Genomic DNA, 16111 nt, shown 5'->3' on the forward strand with positions numbered 1-16111 from the left:
GGACTTTATACTATGATCCATGGATTTCTGGGGGTCTTCAAGACTCCAGGAGTTTCACAAATTCAACTACTTTTATACTAAGAAATGATTAGCCACGCTGAGCATGGTAGCCCATGCCTGAGATCAGGAAAATCAGAGTTCCAGGCCTGCTCAGGCAAAAAATGCTTGTGAGAACCTGTCTCAACAGAAAAGGCTAGGTCATACCAGCTGCAGCAAGAAGCATAGCCAGGCAGATAGCAGGCCAGGCCAGCAAGAACCTATCTCAAAATTAACCAGAGCAAACAAACAAACAAATAAATAGGCTGAAAGTGTGTCTTAAGCAGTAGAGTTCATGTTTAACAAGCACCAAACTCTGAGTTCAAATCCCAGTGCTGCCTTTAGACTACTGGGACTTTTGTGCTCGTGGAATGAAATAATGGTGGGAAAATCTGATGATAGCTTAACATTTAATGAAAGTACCCAAATGTACCAGCCAGTCTAAACTTGATTCTTTATCACTCTGCACTCACCTGTAGGGAAAAAAAAAATTCAGTTTCATTTAAGAATGTCTTGACAAAGAAGTAAAAATAATAAAATCAGTAGATCTCAAACCTTGAATACACACCTTTATAGTAATCTTTTGTCATGGTGTAGAAAATAGAACTAATATTTCTGCTGCATAGTTAACTTGGGTGCTTATCTTAAGACCACAACACTTTGAGACCATGCTTTAAGCTGAAAAGAAAAAAAACTACAAATCACCATTTTTATTTGAAGGAAAAACTGGCATCTCATATAATGCGAATGACTTGGGCATTTGACATCTATTTGAGCCTGGCACTTCTAGAAGAAACAAACTTGATAGTTTTTGTTGCCAGTAATATAAATTGCATCTTCAAGGACAAATTGGAATTTTTATAACATTTGCATTTGATTGCTTGAGAACTTTCCATATTTAAAAACTTTTCAGATGACATGGTGGATGAATGAATGTGATTTATGGCTGGTATAATGAAATGTGTCAATAGTTATAAAAATAGAATCCTATCTGTAGAGCTAATATTTACAAATGGCAGAACAATGGATTATGTTACTTAAAAAAATGGGTAAGACATTGTAACAATGAGATATGTAAGACTTTATGTTGAAAATGAACTTTACAACTTCAGGGGGGAGAGAGAGGAGTTGGGGAGGTGGGGAGGGAAGAGATGGTAGGGGGGAAACAAAGGAGGAGGTAACAATGCTTGATAGGAAATGTACTCATTACTTTATTCATGTAACTGTAACCCCTCTGTACAGTATTTTTACAATAAAAATATATATACAAAAAGTGGGTAAGAGATCCATTCTAAGTACAAGGCAGACCAGAGGATTTTAATGTAACAAGGAACAAAAGCGATGGACACAAATAATGCTCAAGAAATTATTGTAGTGCTTGTCTGGCTTTGTTGTAACAGCAAAGAAGAATATCCATGGTTATATAGAAAGTTAGCAAGATACTCTTCTTTTCTAATCACATATTCCCATGAGACCAGATCTTCAGTCAAAGCAACATTATGCAGCAGTTTGCATACAGAAAGAGATGAGACTATATCTAGTTTCTATAAAGCTAGATGTTAGTGAGATTTAAAAAACTGTAAAACAGTACTACTCATCGGCTTTTTGTTTTTGCAAGTGTATTTCTTTTTCATAAAAAATTTACGTTGACACATAATGGGCTTATTTTCATTGGCTTTTTAGCTAAATTAAGTAAATATTTTCTGTTCCAGTTTTAATTTCTATTACTACTAATATTCATAGATATAGCTCACAAAAATAAAATCTCTTTGGAATCATCAACAATTTTTATTAGGTTTTTTTTTTCCCCTGGGGGAGGTACTGGTGTTTGAACTCAGGGCCTTTTGTTTGCTAAGCAGGTGTTTATCAATCACTTGAGCCATGCTTCTAGTCATGGAGTCATCCATCTTTTTGTTGTTGGTGGTGGTGGTTGTGGGGCTTGAACTCTGGGCTTGGGAGCTGTCCCTGTGCTCTTCAGCTCAAGGTGAGCACTCTACTGCTTGAGCCACAGCGCCACTTCTGGTTTTCTAGTTGTTTACTGGACAGAAGTCTCACAGACTTTCCTGCCCAGGCTGATTTTGAACCATGATCCTCAGATCTCAGCCTCCTGAGTAGCTAGGATTACAGGCGTGAGTCACTGGCACCTGGCATGTCATCTATCATCGTTAAGCATGTAGAGAGGTCTGTGAGTGAAAAAAAAATGAGCACTGCTATGCTAGGAGATAAGAAAGACTCTCCTTTCCCCTACAGGAGAAAAAGGCTTACCTTTCAAATACAGCAGGACCCACTGGGCTGGTGACTAAATATCCAACCATTTGTCACCTCATCTGTGTTATAGACTCAGTCCCCTGGCTGACTTTGAGAAGTCCTAGGTGAACATCTGGTCCAAACTTCTGTTTAGAAGGTTGGGTATCTTGTTTGGGAAATTTGTTTCAGTCTAGTTGTCCACTGCAGGATGTAGGAAGTCTCTCACCCAATGCTATGTTAAACCATCTTTAGTAGTTAGATGGTATTTCATGTTCCTTCTATGTGGAAGAGTAGTTATTCTACCATAATATAGATGTGAGATTGTGTTTAAAACCCTCATTACCATTTTGGTGTGTCAATAAACAGAAGTTGTAAGACTGGGTGGTATTTTGAAAAAGAGCATGGAACGGAGCAAATCCCCCAACCTTTCCACCTTCATTTTCTCATCTGTAAAATTAGGATAAAAATAGCAACCTTTCAGGTTGCTTAGAGATAATGCATATACATCACTGGATGAATAATAGCCAGTGAAATGACCTGTCATCGTCGTCATTGTCATCCGTCCATCCATCATCCCAGTGGGGTGATTGGAGAAAAGTAGTTTCTATTGGAAGATGCTGAGCTGAGCAGCCTGAGCCCTTTCCAGTGCCCTTGCTGAATTCTCAGTGTTCCTTTCTCACCAGAAACTAAGGGTTTCTTTCTGAATGCTAGGGAACAGTAGGTTCACCAAACAAGGTGAGCATCCAGCTCCTCTTCCTCCCTTTTGTCCTGGCAAAGAGGAAATGCTTCCACTGTGGTTTAGGATTCCATTTCGCTGAAGATACTTTGCTTCTTATCCCCAGGTCCCTACAGGATGAGCCTTTTTTCCGTCTCCTCCCTTCTTTCTACATGTGGTGTAACCTATAGTGGACTCAAAACACCCTCCATTGGATAACATGTTTGGCCAGCAGTGGAAAAAATAAACCTCTGGGTTTTAAGAGGAGGATCTTCTATAAAAAGCCAGAGGAAGCTGCCGCGGCTGTTCTCTTGAGTATTGTTTTAGTTTCTGGATAAGGGTTCCACAAGGGGATTTTTAGGGAACGACGTGTGAAAACGGTGTGCTTCCTCATGCTGCTAAAATGGAAGCCCTGAGTCCCTTTCCTAGCTGGGGGAGGCAGATTAATGAGTTAGGGAGACGCAGCGGCTGGCTCTCAGCAGCCGGCTCCATTACCTCTCTGTTCAAGCTGTGCTCTGGGGCCTGGACCACAAGCTTGGGCGATTTTAACCTTGCTGGAGGACTTTGTTCCTTCCTTCTGTCTGTCTCCTTTTAACTTTCCTATGTCTTACTTCTTGTGGAGAGGTTTGCTGGCACCTTGGGAAATGTCAGTGAGTTTCTCTTGAAAAATAAAGGAAGTAGATGAGGTCATGAAGATGATAACAGAGGAGAAGTTCTGGGAATGAACACAATATCCATTTGGGTATTTGATTTTTGTTTTTTATTAATATTATTATTTTTATTGTGAAAATACTGAACAGAGGGGTTACAATTACATGGGCAAGATAATCAGTACATTTCTTATCAAGCATGGTAGCCTCCTCCTTTGTTTCCCCTTCCCATCCCATCCTCCCCCCGCCCCCCCAACCCTCCTCCCCACTCCCCCCCTCACTAAAGTTGTAAAGTTCGTTTTCGACTTGTACATCTCATTGTTGCAATGGGTCCACCTGTATCCCTATTTAAACCATTTGTTTTTTTCCATTTTTATAGCAACATCAAATACAGTGAAAGCAGGGGTTATACCGTGGGGGTTATTTGATTTTTATGAAGCATTTGAGTGTTCAAGAAACTTGATTAGAAATCATTCAATTGTGTAGCTGGGCATACTAGCACATATCTATAATCCCAGCACTTGAGAGGTTAAGACAGGAAGACTACAAATTCAAGACCAGAATGAGCTACTGTCTTTCTTTTCTTCCCATTATTTAGAGAATACCTTATTAATTACTATAATCAAACCCACGTAGGCAAGACTCTTTCAAAATTTCAAAAAAGGAAGTAGGGAGAGGAGAGAAAAGAAATGAAATCATTTGATTGCAAGTTACAGCATTTTTCTGAGATGATCTCCAATAAAATATATATTTAGCATCAAGCATTAGATTCTCAGCATGGATAACATGTATAAAGACTCTTGAAAGCTGATGCCAATTGCTCATGCTTATAGCATCCTAGCTACTCAGAAGGCTGAGATCTGAGGATCTCTATTTGAAGCCTGCCTGAGCAGAAAAGTTGTGAGACTCTTATTTCCAATTAACCACCAAAAAGTTAGAAGTGGAACTGTGGCTCAAGTAGTCAAGCATTAACCTTGAGCACAAAAGCTGAAGGATAGCGCCCAGGCTCTGAGTTCAAGCCCCAGTACCAACACACATACACTCGCATGCGCGTGCGCGCACCCCCCCCCCCCCACACACACACGCACACACACACCCACCCCCCCCCCCCCACACATACACAAACAACTTCTGATAATTAAGAAGTTTACAGTTTTACAGCTCAGTCAAACTCAAGTTGACTGGCTTCAAACTCTTGATGTATCTTTTGTACTCTATCACCTTGGACAGGCAACGTGTCTCTCTGTGCCGTTTGTCTTCACTATAAAGCAGAGAAAGCTTGAGAATCTGCATTTCTGTATTGTGATGTTTAAATTAGTAGCTATACATGGAAAGTGTGGACCAGTACCTGGCACCTTTATACATGTTAGCCAGTGAGGAGTTAGAGTAGCTCCCTTGTTTTAGGCCAGCTCTAGGCCAAGATCTCAGAAAGAAGAGAAACAAAGAGCACCCAACATTTGGTGCCACTTTCCCTGTAAGGCATTTGTTTGATTCTAAGACATCAAGAAACAGAATAGAAAAGACAAGGGGTTTAAAACTGAGTGTCACTCCGACCAGACTTATGGGATGGAAGGAACCCAAAAGGAATTGGGAACGGAGCTATTCTTTACCTTGTATTTGGTGTCCAAAGGGTTAAAACCTAGGGATATAGATTAACTAGAAATGCTTCGATCCTCATAAAGACTGAAGCCTGGTTTTGAATCTGTTCCCTCATTGATTTAACTAAGGGGAACCAGTCTGCCTTTACCTAGTTATTTATTAGAAAGTTTAATCCTCTCTGGAAAAACAACATGGGATAGTCATTTTCTTTTCTCTCTCTCTCTTCCTTCCTTCCTTCCTTTCTTTTTTTTTTTTTGTTGGTCCTGGGGCTTGAACTCTGGGCTTGGGCGCTGTCCCTCAGATCTTCAGCTCAAGACAAGTGCTCTACCTCTTGAGCTACAGCACCACTTCTGATTTTCTGAGTGGTTTATTGGAGATAAGAGTCTCACAGACTTTCCTGCCTGGGCTGGCTTTGAACCGTGATCCTCAGATCTCAGCCTCCTAAATAGCTAGGATCACAGGCGTGAGTCATGAGTGCCTGCCTACAACACAGAATTTAAATACTCAGATACAGAGAGCTGAAATAAAAGGCTGGAAAAAAGTAGATGACGTGATTAAAAAGAGAGCTGACATGATTATGTAACAACAGTGAGAGAATACTTTAAGGGAAGAATTATCAGGATAAAGAGAAGCATTTCAAAGCAATGGAAAGTTGAGCAACAGAAATTGCAAATATTCTAAGTTTGTATGAACTATTCACAACATTTCAAAAGGTAGAATAATGTGACAACTAAATAGAAATTAGAGAAATACACAGCGATTTTGGAGATTTTAACAAACCTTTCCAGTAACTGATAGAACAGGAGGCAACGAGGCTAGCATGATTATAAAGCATGTCCTAGTTGATATATATAGAACCTTAGACCTAACCACTACAGTGTCGATGCTTTCTGAGTTCCATCTCAATAAGTTTCAAAGCGATGAAATGAAGAACTAAGCTCTCTGACCACAAAGAAATTGAACTGGAAGTAAATAACAATGGCCAACTAAAATACCTCCAGATATTTGGAAATTAAGCAATATACATCTAAATAATCACGTAACAATGAAATGGGGAGTTGTGCACACACCTGTAATCCCAGCATATGGAAAAAGCCAAAGTAGGAGGAATGCAAGTTGAAGGGCAGCCTGGGCTACACACTGATTTCCAGACCAGCCTAGACTGGTCAGGGAGACATGGTCTCAATAAAGAAATAATAATAATAATAAACCAGTGTCACATAGGAAATCAGAAAAGATTTAGAATGGAATGCTTATAAGACTATCTCACAAACACAAGGTCCTGAGTTCAAACCCAGTATTACCAAGATAAATAAGCGAATGAATGAATGGATAAATAATAGATAAACCATGAGTGCTCATGAAAACATGTATATTGTTGCTAAAAGGAGTGCACATATGCATTTATATGTATATATGTGTATGTGTATACATACATTAAATGTATTTGTATTTATATACATATATTGGAAAAGAAGGAAGGCTGCAATTGAATTACCCGAGTATCTACTGTGGTTCAGATGTCCTTTACTAAACCCATATTGGAATTCAACTACCATCACAATATTAAGAGGTGAAAAAAAATTTTTTTGGGTGGAGTACGGTCATGGGGCCTGAACTCTGGGCCTGGGCGTTGTCTCTCAACTCTTCAGCTCAAGGCTAGCACTCTACCACTTGAGCCACAGCGCCACTTCCGGCTTTTTTTTTTTTTGCTTATGTGGTGCTGAGGAATCGAACCCAGGGCCTCATGCATGCAAGGCAAGCGCTTTACCACTGAGCCACCTTCCCAGCCCCAAGAGGTAAAAATTTTAAGAGCTCTCCGCCCTCATGAGTGGATTAGTGCCATTGCTGTAGGAGTGAGTTGGTGAGTCAGAGAGTAGGCTGATATTAAAAAGTCAGTTCCCCTTCCTGGTCTCTTTTGCTCTCTCATTTGCTCACAAACAGGCCAGCCCCTCTGACGCATTATGATGTAGCCAGGGGCCCCTACCAGATGACAGCCCTGCCCTGAAATCAAACTTCCTGGCCTCCACCACCATGAGATGTACATTTTTTTTTCTCCCACAATTCACCAGGACTGCACAATTCTGTCAGAGCAGCAGTAAAATGGATAGACTTTATATGAACAGTGAACTGTTCATATTAAGAAGCAAGTAAGCACCCAGCTTGTTAAATCCTTACAAGGTAGAAAGAAAGAAGGAACAGATATAAAAACAGAAATTGAAACAAATTTTGAGTGACGAACTCAACAAAAACAAGGGGTTATTTCTTTGAAAAGATTTACAAAATTGTTTAATCACTTACAAATAAAAGTGAAAAAAAATCTGGGTGCTGGTAGTGTATGCTTGTAATCCTAACTACTCGGGAGGCTGAGATCTGAGGATTGCAGTTCAAAGCCAGGCTGGGCGGGAAAGTCTACAATTAATTACCAAAAAAAGATACAAGTAAAGCTGTAGCTCAAGTGGTAGAGCACTAGACTTGAGCAAAAAAATCTTAGGGACAGTGCCCAGACCCTGAGTTCAAGCCCTAGGACAGCATACAAAGAAAGGAAAGAAAAAGAAAGAAAGGAAGGAAGGAAGGAAGGAAAGGAGGGAGGGAGGGAGGGAGGAAGAAAAAGACTTCATAAGTAAAAAAGCAACATTAATATAGATTCTGTAAGTATTAACAATACAGAGGCTATTATAAACAAGTTACTTAAAGAAATGGACAAATTCCTTGGAAAGCAAAACTGACAGTTGAGGAAATGGAAACTCTGACTAGTAGGATCCGTGAAAGAAGCACAATGAATAATTTAAAACCATCCCACACAACCACATATTTTGCAATAGCTGGTAGCGTTGTTTGTCTATGCCCTGAGATCCTGTAATCTCATTCCTAGGAATATACATGCACTGTAGGCAAGCATATATCAACACCAAGTGGTCTGCAAAGAATAGTCATAGCAGCATTTGAAAACAAATTCAAATGTCTATCTGAGAATCGAAGGTGTCAATGAAATCACAATGCAAATGAATGAACTATTTTCACATGAAATAAAATGGGTGAGTAGTGTATAGTATTTGGAGGAAAGAGGATGGATACAAAAGAATATGTAAGATATGATCTCATTTATATAAAGCTCAAAAGGGTAAAGGCAAGCCAAAATAATGTGTTTCAGAAGAGAGTAGTATTGGAAAGGGAGGTGTTAGAAATGCTAGTGATGTTATGTGCCTCCATCCAGTTAGTTGTTCTATGGATATGTTTATTCTATATTTGCACTTTTATGTGCATTATATTTCAGTGAGCATTTTACGTATGTGTATTACGCTTCAGTGAAAGTTTTATTCTGAAAACTGGGTATGGTGGCTCACAGCTACGATCCCAGCTACTAAAGAGGCCGAGGCAGGAAGATCACTGGGGCAAAATCAGTGAGACTTTGTCTTAAAAGGGCTTGGGTGGTAGCTCAAGAAATAGAATGTGGACCAGGTGCTGGTGGTTCACACCTGCAATCCTAGCTACTCAGGAGGCTAAGATCTGAGGATCCCCATTCAAAACCAGCCAGAGAAGGAAGGTCTGTGAGTCTCTTATTTCCAATTAACCATCAGAAAACCGGAAGTGGTGCTGTGACTCAAAGCTGTAGAGTGCTAGTCTTGAGCAGAAGAGCTCAGGGAGAGTGCCCAGGCCTCAAGTTCAAGCCCCATGACTGACAAAAAAATAAGAAGAAGAAGCAGAGTGGGGGTGACATTGTCCAGAAAGAAATGTACTCTCTATCTGACTTATGTAATTGTAACCCCCCTGTACATCACCTTTATAATAACAATTTTTTAAGTAAAATGCTTACCATACTAATGTAAAAGCCCAGGCTCAATCCCTAGTACTGCAAAAGTTCTATATAATTAGCATTATTTTTGCTATTATAAAGAACTAGTAAAGGAAAGCTATCGGATTCACATCATACCCATATTTCCTTCGATCCTTCCTTAGCATCTGCGGGCCTTGGAATAAAGGTAAAGAATGTCAAATGCCATTTATATCAACATGTAAAAGTTACAAATCAGGTTATGGAGCTGTAAACTAAAAATACGATCCATCCACCTACTTTGACAAATATATTTTTATCATTACAAAAATATGATACCCTGGAAGGACAGATTTAAATTTAGAATTTTCAGTTTCAGAGTGCTATAGTGACAGCCTAGAAAGAGGCAGAGACCAGTCCCCAGCCCAAAGGAACGCTGACTGGCTCTCTGCAGGGGAAGGGGGAGGAGCCTCACATAGTCACATGGCTATACCAGCCTATAGGAGTGCCTATAGATCCCCAGCCTCCCTCGGCCACCAGTCCCAGGACAGAGAGATGTAAATGAGCAAGCAATGAGGTCTAGTTCAAGGCTTTACAGGTCCTGGGGACATTCTGGCAAGGAATAGAGGGTCCCAGACACCAAGAGCGTGCTGTGGAAGAGTGGGGTGCAGGTCCCAGGTGGACACATCCGTAGCCTCATGGGCCTTTGGTTGTGGGGAGAGGAGCACAGTAGAGGAGAGTCTGCTCGGGACCCCTCTAAAGAGCAAACAGAGGTTTTGACCCGAGGAAATACTCCTTTTCTTTCCCTTTTTTTTTTTTTAAAGCCATCTATTCACTTTCAGCCACTGAGAGAGGCAGAGACAGGGAAAGGGACAGGGAGAGATTTCTAAATAGAATAGGTGAATTCCACACAGTGAGCACATGTCTGTGTTCTAGTCTATGTATAGAATGGGAGCCTCCCCCCACCCCCAATCAAGATAGAGGTACCACACATGTGCAGGTTTTGTTCAGGACTTTATCCCAGAGCCTGGTGCTTAGTAGGTCTAATAAATAATTTGACTGCTGGGTACTGGTGGCTCATGCCTGTAATCCTAACTACTGAGGAAGCTGAGATTTGAGGATCACAGTTCAAAGCCAGCCAGAGCAGAAAGAGTCCCTGAGACTCTTTTTTTGGGTGGGGGGGGGTGGTCCGGTCGTGGGGCCTAAACTCTGGGCCTGGGCGCTGTCCCTCAGCTCTTCAGCTCAAGGCTAGCGCTCTACCACTTGAGCCACAGCGCCACTTCCAGCTTTTTTCTTTTTGCTTATGTGGTGCTGAGGAATCGAACCCAGGGCCTCAGGCATGCAAGGCAAGCACTCTATCACTGAGCCACCTTCCCAGCCCATCCGTGAGACTCTTATCTTCAGTTAACCTCAGAAAATCAGAAATGGCTCTGTGGTTCAAATGGCAGAGCACTAGTCTTGAGTGGAAAAGCTCAGGGACAATGCCCAGGCCCTGAGTTCTAGCCCCATGACCGACAATAATAATAACAACAGTAAAATAACAACAATAATATATTAATCCACCTAATAGTGAAGCTGTGTTTCCTTCAGCTGCCCATCCCATGAGCGTCTTGCTGCTGTGAGGGCTGAGAGACACAGAACTTGTGTTTTGAATTGACAGTGAGGTCTGGCCGACTCTCAGCACCTCTCTAACAGATTAAAGAGTTCAGGGACAATGGATCTGAATGCCATGAAGGACTGCACTGGTCCTTGAGGCCAGGGTCTCTGGGGGTACCAGCACCCCAGAAGCTAAATGGAAGTGTGAGAGTATAGAAGATTGATTATCCTGGGGAGATGCCTAGAATTTCCATGACCATTTCAAAGGTGTCTGTGACTCCCAGAATATCAAAAGCAGAGCCCCTGGTAACCCCTCTTCTGACAAGGACTCTGGGTGATGTGACTCAAGGTCACACAGAACTCTACTTCTAGCCACTGATTCCAGAAGCTTCTTTTTTACTGCTCCATAACACAGTTCATGTCCTTCTGTAGGGAGAGGTGACTTGCTAAGTGCTCCTTTACAGCTTTTCAAATTTAACCACACGTTTAGAACCATCTGGATTTCCTGGGGGGAAGGTAATTTTAACATACAACCGGGGCTGAAAAAAAAATCACTGGGCTTGAATATTTCACTGAGAAATATAGTGTGGGTAGAAGGCAGGGGGGGGGATGTTAAAGTGTTCACTCCTGCTCCAGGGGTCTCTTAGGCCCAGCGTTCTGACAGCAGGAGTCTAGAGTTTATATATCATAGAAGCAGATTCAAATAATAATAGGAAAAACCACAGTTCCACTTGATTAATGAATGAACAGATGCCCAATCACGCCACCAGCACTCATGCAAATTAGGAAGGCAGTGGACCACAGCTGGGTTAGGAAACCTCAGTCAGGTCTCCAAATTCTTGATTCTTCAGAAAAGATAGCTTAGCTCACGGAGCGCACACCTGGCTGATCTGTGTAGGCGCAGGCCGGGATGCCGACCCAGAGGGTGAAAGAATGGCTGGTCTGTAGGACAGGCAGGGCCCCCCTGTACAAGTGACCACATGTGCAACTAAGACTGTGGAGGAGAGCCGGATGCTGGTGGCACACCTGTAATCCTAGCTACTCGGGAGACTGAGATCTAAGGATTGTAGTTCCAAGTCAGCCAGGGTGAGAAAGTCTGTGAGACTCTAAGCTCCAATTAACCACCAGAAAACCAGAAAGTGAAGCTGTGACTCCAAGTGATAGAGTGCTGGTCTTGAGCAAAATAGCTCAGGGTCAGTGCCCAGGCCCTGAGTTCAAGCCCCATGACTGACCAAATAAATAAATAAGAAAGACAATGTGGAAGAGGGATAGAAGTGTTGTCTTACTTGCAGCCCAGTCCCTCCATGGGTCGGGGGGCAGGGGCTGGGGGAGGGGAAGGCTGTAGGATTCCTGGTCTCCCCACAGAAGGAATCCAGTGGCCTTGGCACAACTCTTGCTACTTCATGAAAAAGAACCTATTGGAGATCTCCAGCATGGCACTAGCCATGGCTCTCCCATTGATTGACAGTAGGGAAAAGGTGGGAATTAGGAAGAAGGCTCTAGGGTAGGAGGGAGAAGAGCACATGGCCTTGGAAGCCTGGTGATAATTGAAATATGGCCATGAGGTTCAAGGTCTGGGTTTCCTGGGGCCTTTAACCTGCATGAGTCAGAGGCAGTGGTCAGCACCAAGGAAGGATGAATCCTGCAGGAAGGAAGGTTGCTTTGGCTGAATCCTGAAGGAAGAATTAGAAGTTTCCAGATGGATGATGGGTGGGGGGGGCCGCAAGAGAAGGGGGGAATCAATTTTCACACATATTCAAACAATATTGGGAGGAACATAAGTGCGGAATGCCAGGAATGTAGATTGCCTGAAGAAGGTATGTTGCAAGGAGGCAGAGCTAGGGCTACACGTATGTTTAAGTCAACGGGTACTTAGCTGACTTCCAAATGAAGGTATTCTTCATCAGAACCCAAGATACATCTACCACAAGCACCAACCCTACCAACAAACACAGTATGAGCTTCTTTCCCTTTCTCCTCTCCTTACTCTAGCAGAACAGGTCTCCTGGTGAGTCCATACATATTCCTAATTACCTTTACATTTTAAGGGGGATGGCTCAAGTGGAACAGCACTTGCTTACCAAGCTTAAGGCCCTGAGTCCAAACCCCATTGGGAGAGAGACATTAGAAATATCTTTTCTACCCATCCATCCATCCACCCATCCACCCACCCACCCATCCATCCACCCATCCACCTACCTATCCATCCACCCATCCACCTACCTATCCATCCATCCATCTACCCATCCACCTACCTATCCATCCATTCATCCACCCATCTACCTACCCATCCACCCACCCATCCACCTACCTATCCATCCACCCATCCACTGACCCATCCACCCACCCACCCATCCACCCACCCATCCATCCATCCATCCACCCACCCACCCACCCATCTCTGGCATCCTTTCTACCTGTGTATGGCCTGTTCACTTTTGTAGGCCAATACTGTCAGGAAGTCTTCCCCAATATCCCTCCTCATCTCCTCATTTCCATCCATTCCTGAAGATGCATAACACACGAATTAGCACTACATTATACAATGACTTACAGTCCAGGGTATCAGAGAATTCATGATCCTCCTGCCTGTGCCTCCCTGAACACTAGACTTACAGGCATGCACTACCATGCCCAAATTCCATCCCTTATAAAGCCACTAATGCCCTCATGGGCACCCTACATGACCCAACTTCATGACCTCCCAAGGTTCCATTGCTAAATACTATTAACCTATGAATTTGGAAATTAAGTTTCCAATGCAGGCCCTCTGGGAAGCGCATTCAAACCATAGGAGCTCCATAGACCACCTGATGCCAGGGCTCATCTGCTTCCCACAGCCTTAGTTATGCTTTACTCGTCTGGCCCATTTTAGGGCACCATATGCCATTTCAGCTTCTTTTTCCTCCTGTCTTGTCATTTTTACCTCTGCTCACTTTGCCATCATTCTGCGGACTAGGAGCTTGGCCCTGTCTCCTTGACTGTCAATTTTATTCTGCTCTCTGGCTTAGTGAAAATGCCCTTCCCCACACAGTGTACTGCCCCCTATGACTAATTTACCCATTGATTTAACATCTGTGGAATGTGCTTGGTATCTGTGAACGCTTCTGACTAGGGAAGGATTCAGAGAACACTTAGCTCCCACTCAGAAACCTGATAATCAAGTACTGACAGAGATCTTTTAAAACAACACGGTATGCTTATTTCAGAGTTTTATTCATAGGTGAACTCAAGACCCAGTCGAGAGTGGTGGGAAGTGACAGATAGGGAAGGCTTCCTGGAAGTGGTGTTCCTGGAAATGAGGATAGATCTATAAGCATTGACAGGCAGAGCAAGGGGTGGAGGTGGATGTGTGTGCTCACATAAGTAATAACATAAAGCCATAAGGGCATGGTATAACATGGGCTATGACCAAGAGGACACGTGTCCCAAATGTTCTTGAAGATATGGCTGGAGAGATAAGTGAGCATGGCCTGAACTGCAAGTGAGACAATTCTACTGTGAGGATTAGAGATTTCATCAATGGCACCCATGCTTCCTGCCTGAATTCTTAATTAATTGAGAGAAGCTCGAAAGAGTCCTGCAGATGGAGATTAAAATGTGAGCATTATTATTGATAACACAATAAATATGGCATGTATCTGTCCAGATTGCTCACTAACACTTCCCAGTACTAAATTTAATTCATAAAATGCAGGCCTCTTCTACAGGAACAGATCTGTCTGGAGCTATTGATAATGCTTCAGGAACATGAGAGAAAGAGAGAGATACAAATGAGCATGCTCATTTCTTTGTCTTAATTTCACCAATCAGGTAAGTTCCTCTTCTTTCTCTAGGGAGAGAGCACAGAAGTGTTACGCTAATAATGAGCCCCTCCCCACTTGGAAACACAAAGCAGGGGGGAATTGAGGTTCCTATCTAACAAGCATCCACCACTTAACTGCCTGCTCCTGCTATCATGTAGCAAGCTTTGGTTCCACAAACCACATGCAGAAACAGAATTCAGTTGGAAGATCCTACAACAGAATGGGTAAAAGGACATGGAAGCCCTTAGTACCCGGGCTTGCTTGTTTGCCAGCAGAATTTAGAGACTGCACTATGTATAGCCAGAATGTCTGTGATATTTTCTCTTCCATCTCCTTCACCCAGACAGTGTTATCAGAAAACCCTCCTTCTGGCTTATTGCTCATTCTGGCTAAAACAGCATAACCATCTTCCCCTTCTTGCCATACCTGTTATTAAGATGCAAACACAATTCAGATTTGTCATTACAACCATAATGATGGGGTACATGCTGGAGCCAGGGGAAGTTCTCCTCTTAGGAAAAGAGCAGTGACCAGGAGGTACCATTAAGCAGGTATTGACATTAAGAACAACCTTTAAAACAACCTTTTGAAAAGCATGTCTTCCTCCTCTGTCTTTTGTTTTAGCAGTTCCTTGGGGGGGGGGAAGGCTTATCTCCCTTTGCAGATTTCTAGAATGTCAGGACTGAACGAAACCCTGAAACTGTTTGAAGCTGATTCTCCATTAATGCTTGAAAATACCCATAGCCTCTTCTCCCTGCCAAATGCCCATTCACTCTCGGCTTTTCTATAACATTGGTGTAATGCAAGCTCCCTCAGCAGCACAGGGCAGAGAATATGGTTGAGGCTTACTTGGATGGGACTCTAGGACACGGGCATAGACTCTTTGTCTTTATTTTCTATTTTGCTGAAATATTTCCGATTTTTTTTCTTACTACTGTGTAAAAACACACAGAACTGCATAATTCACTTTTTCCCTTCATAGTCTTTCAACAGGTCTATGACATTTCCAATTCTTATCATTTTTGGTTTTTCTTGTTTTACCTTCTAGCATATTGTGATTATTTTGGACTATTGTTGGAAAAACAAACACTCTGAACATCTAGCCCTGGGTTTATTTAGATCTAAACAGATCGGTCATTCCACCAATGAATGATTCCAACTTTAAGTGAATTATTTTTGCTTTCTTTTAGTGGTCGTACTGGGCATTGAACTCAGGGCCTTGGGCTTGTAAGGCAGGTGCTCTGCCACTTGAGCCACAACACTAGCTTCTTCACTGGTTATTTTTGAGTCTGGTTTATGATCCTCCTACTTGTGCTTCCCTAAGTCACTGAGTATGAAGGTACAAATCACTGTGACACCTACTGTGCTTCTCCCATATCTGGAATAATAGGTATTCAAAACTGCACTTAGCCATTTGTTGAGTTGGAATTTCACACATTTCTTTTTGTTCAGGCTGGCCTCAAACTATAATCCTGGGGTCTTTGACTCCTGGGGTCTTTGATTACCTAGAGTTACAGACATGAGCCCCCATATATAACTTCTAAATAAGTTCTTCCTGACTTTGAATCTGAGTGGTCTCTTTGTAACTCTCATTGTTAAGTTGAAGACCTTGAAACACATTCTTCTCATGCTTCTGGAAGGTCATACTGGTATATGACTTTGACATTTATTAGGCACTGAGAAATCC

This window comes from Dipodomys ordii, unplaced genomic scaffold (genome assembly GCF_000151885.1).
Source record: "Dipodomys ordii isolate 6190 unplaced genomic scaffold, Dord_2.0 Scaffold3, whole genome shotgun sequence".
In the NCBI taxonomy this organism is placed as follows: Eukaryota; Metazoa; Chordata; class Mammalia; order Rodentia; family Heteromyidae; genus Dipodomys; species Dipodomys ordii.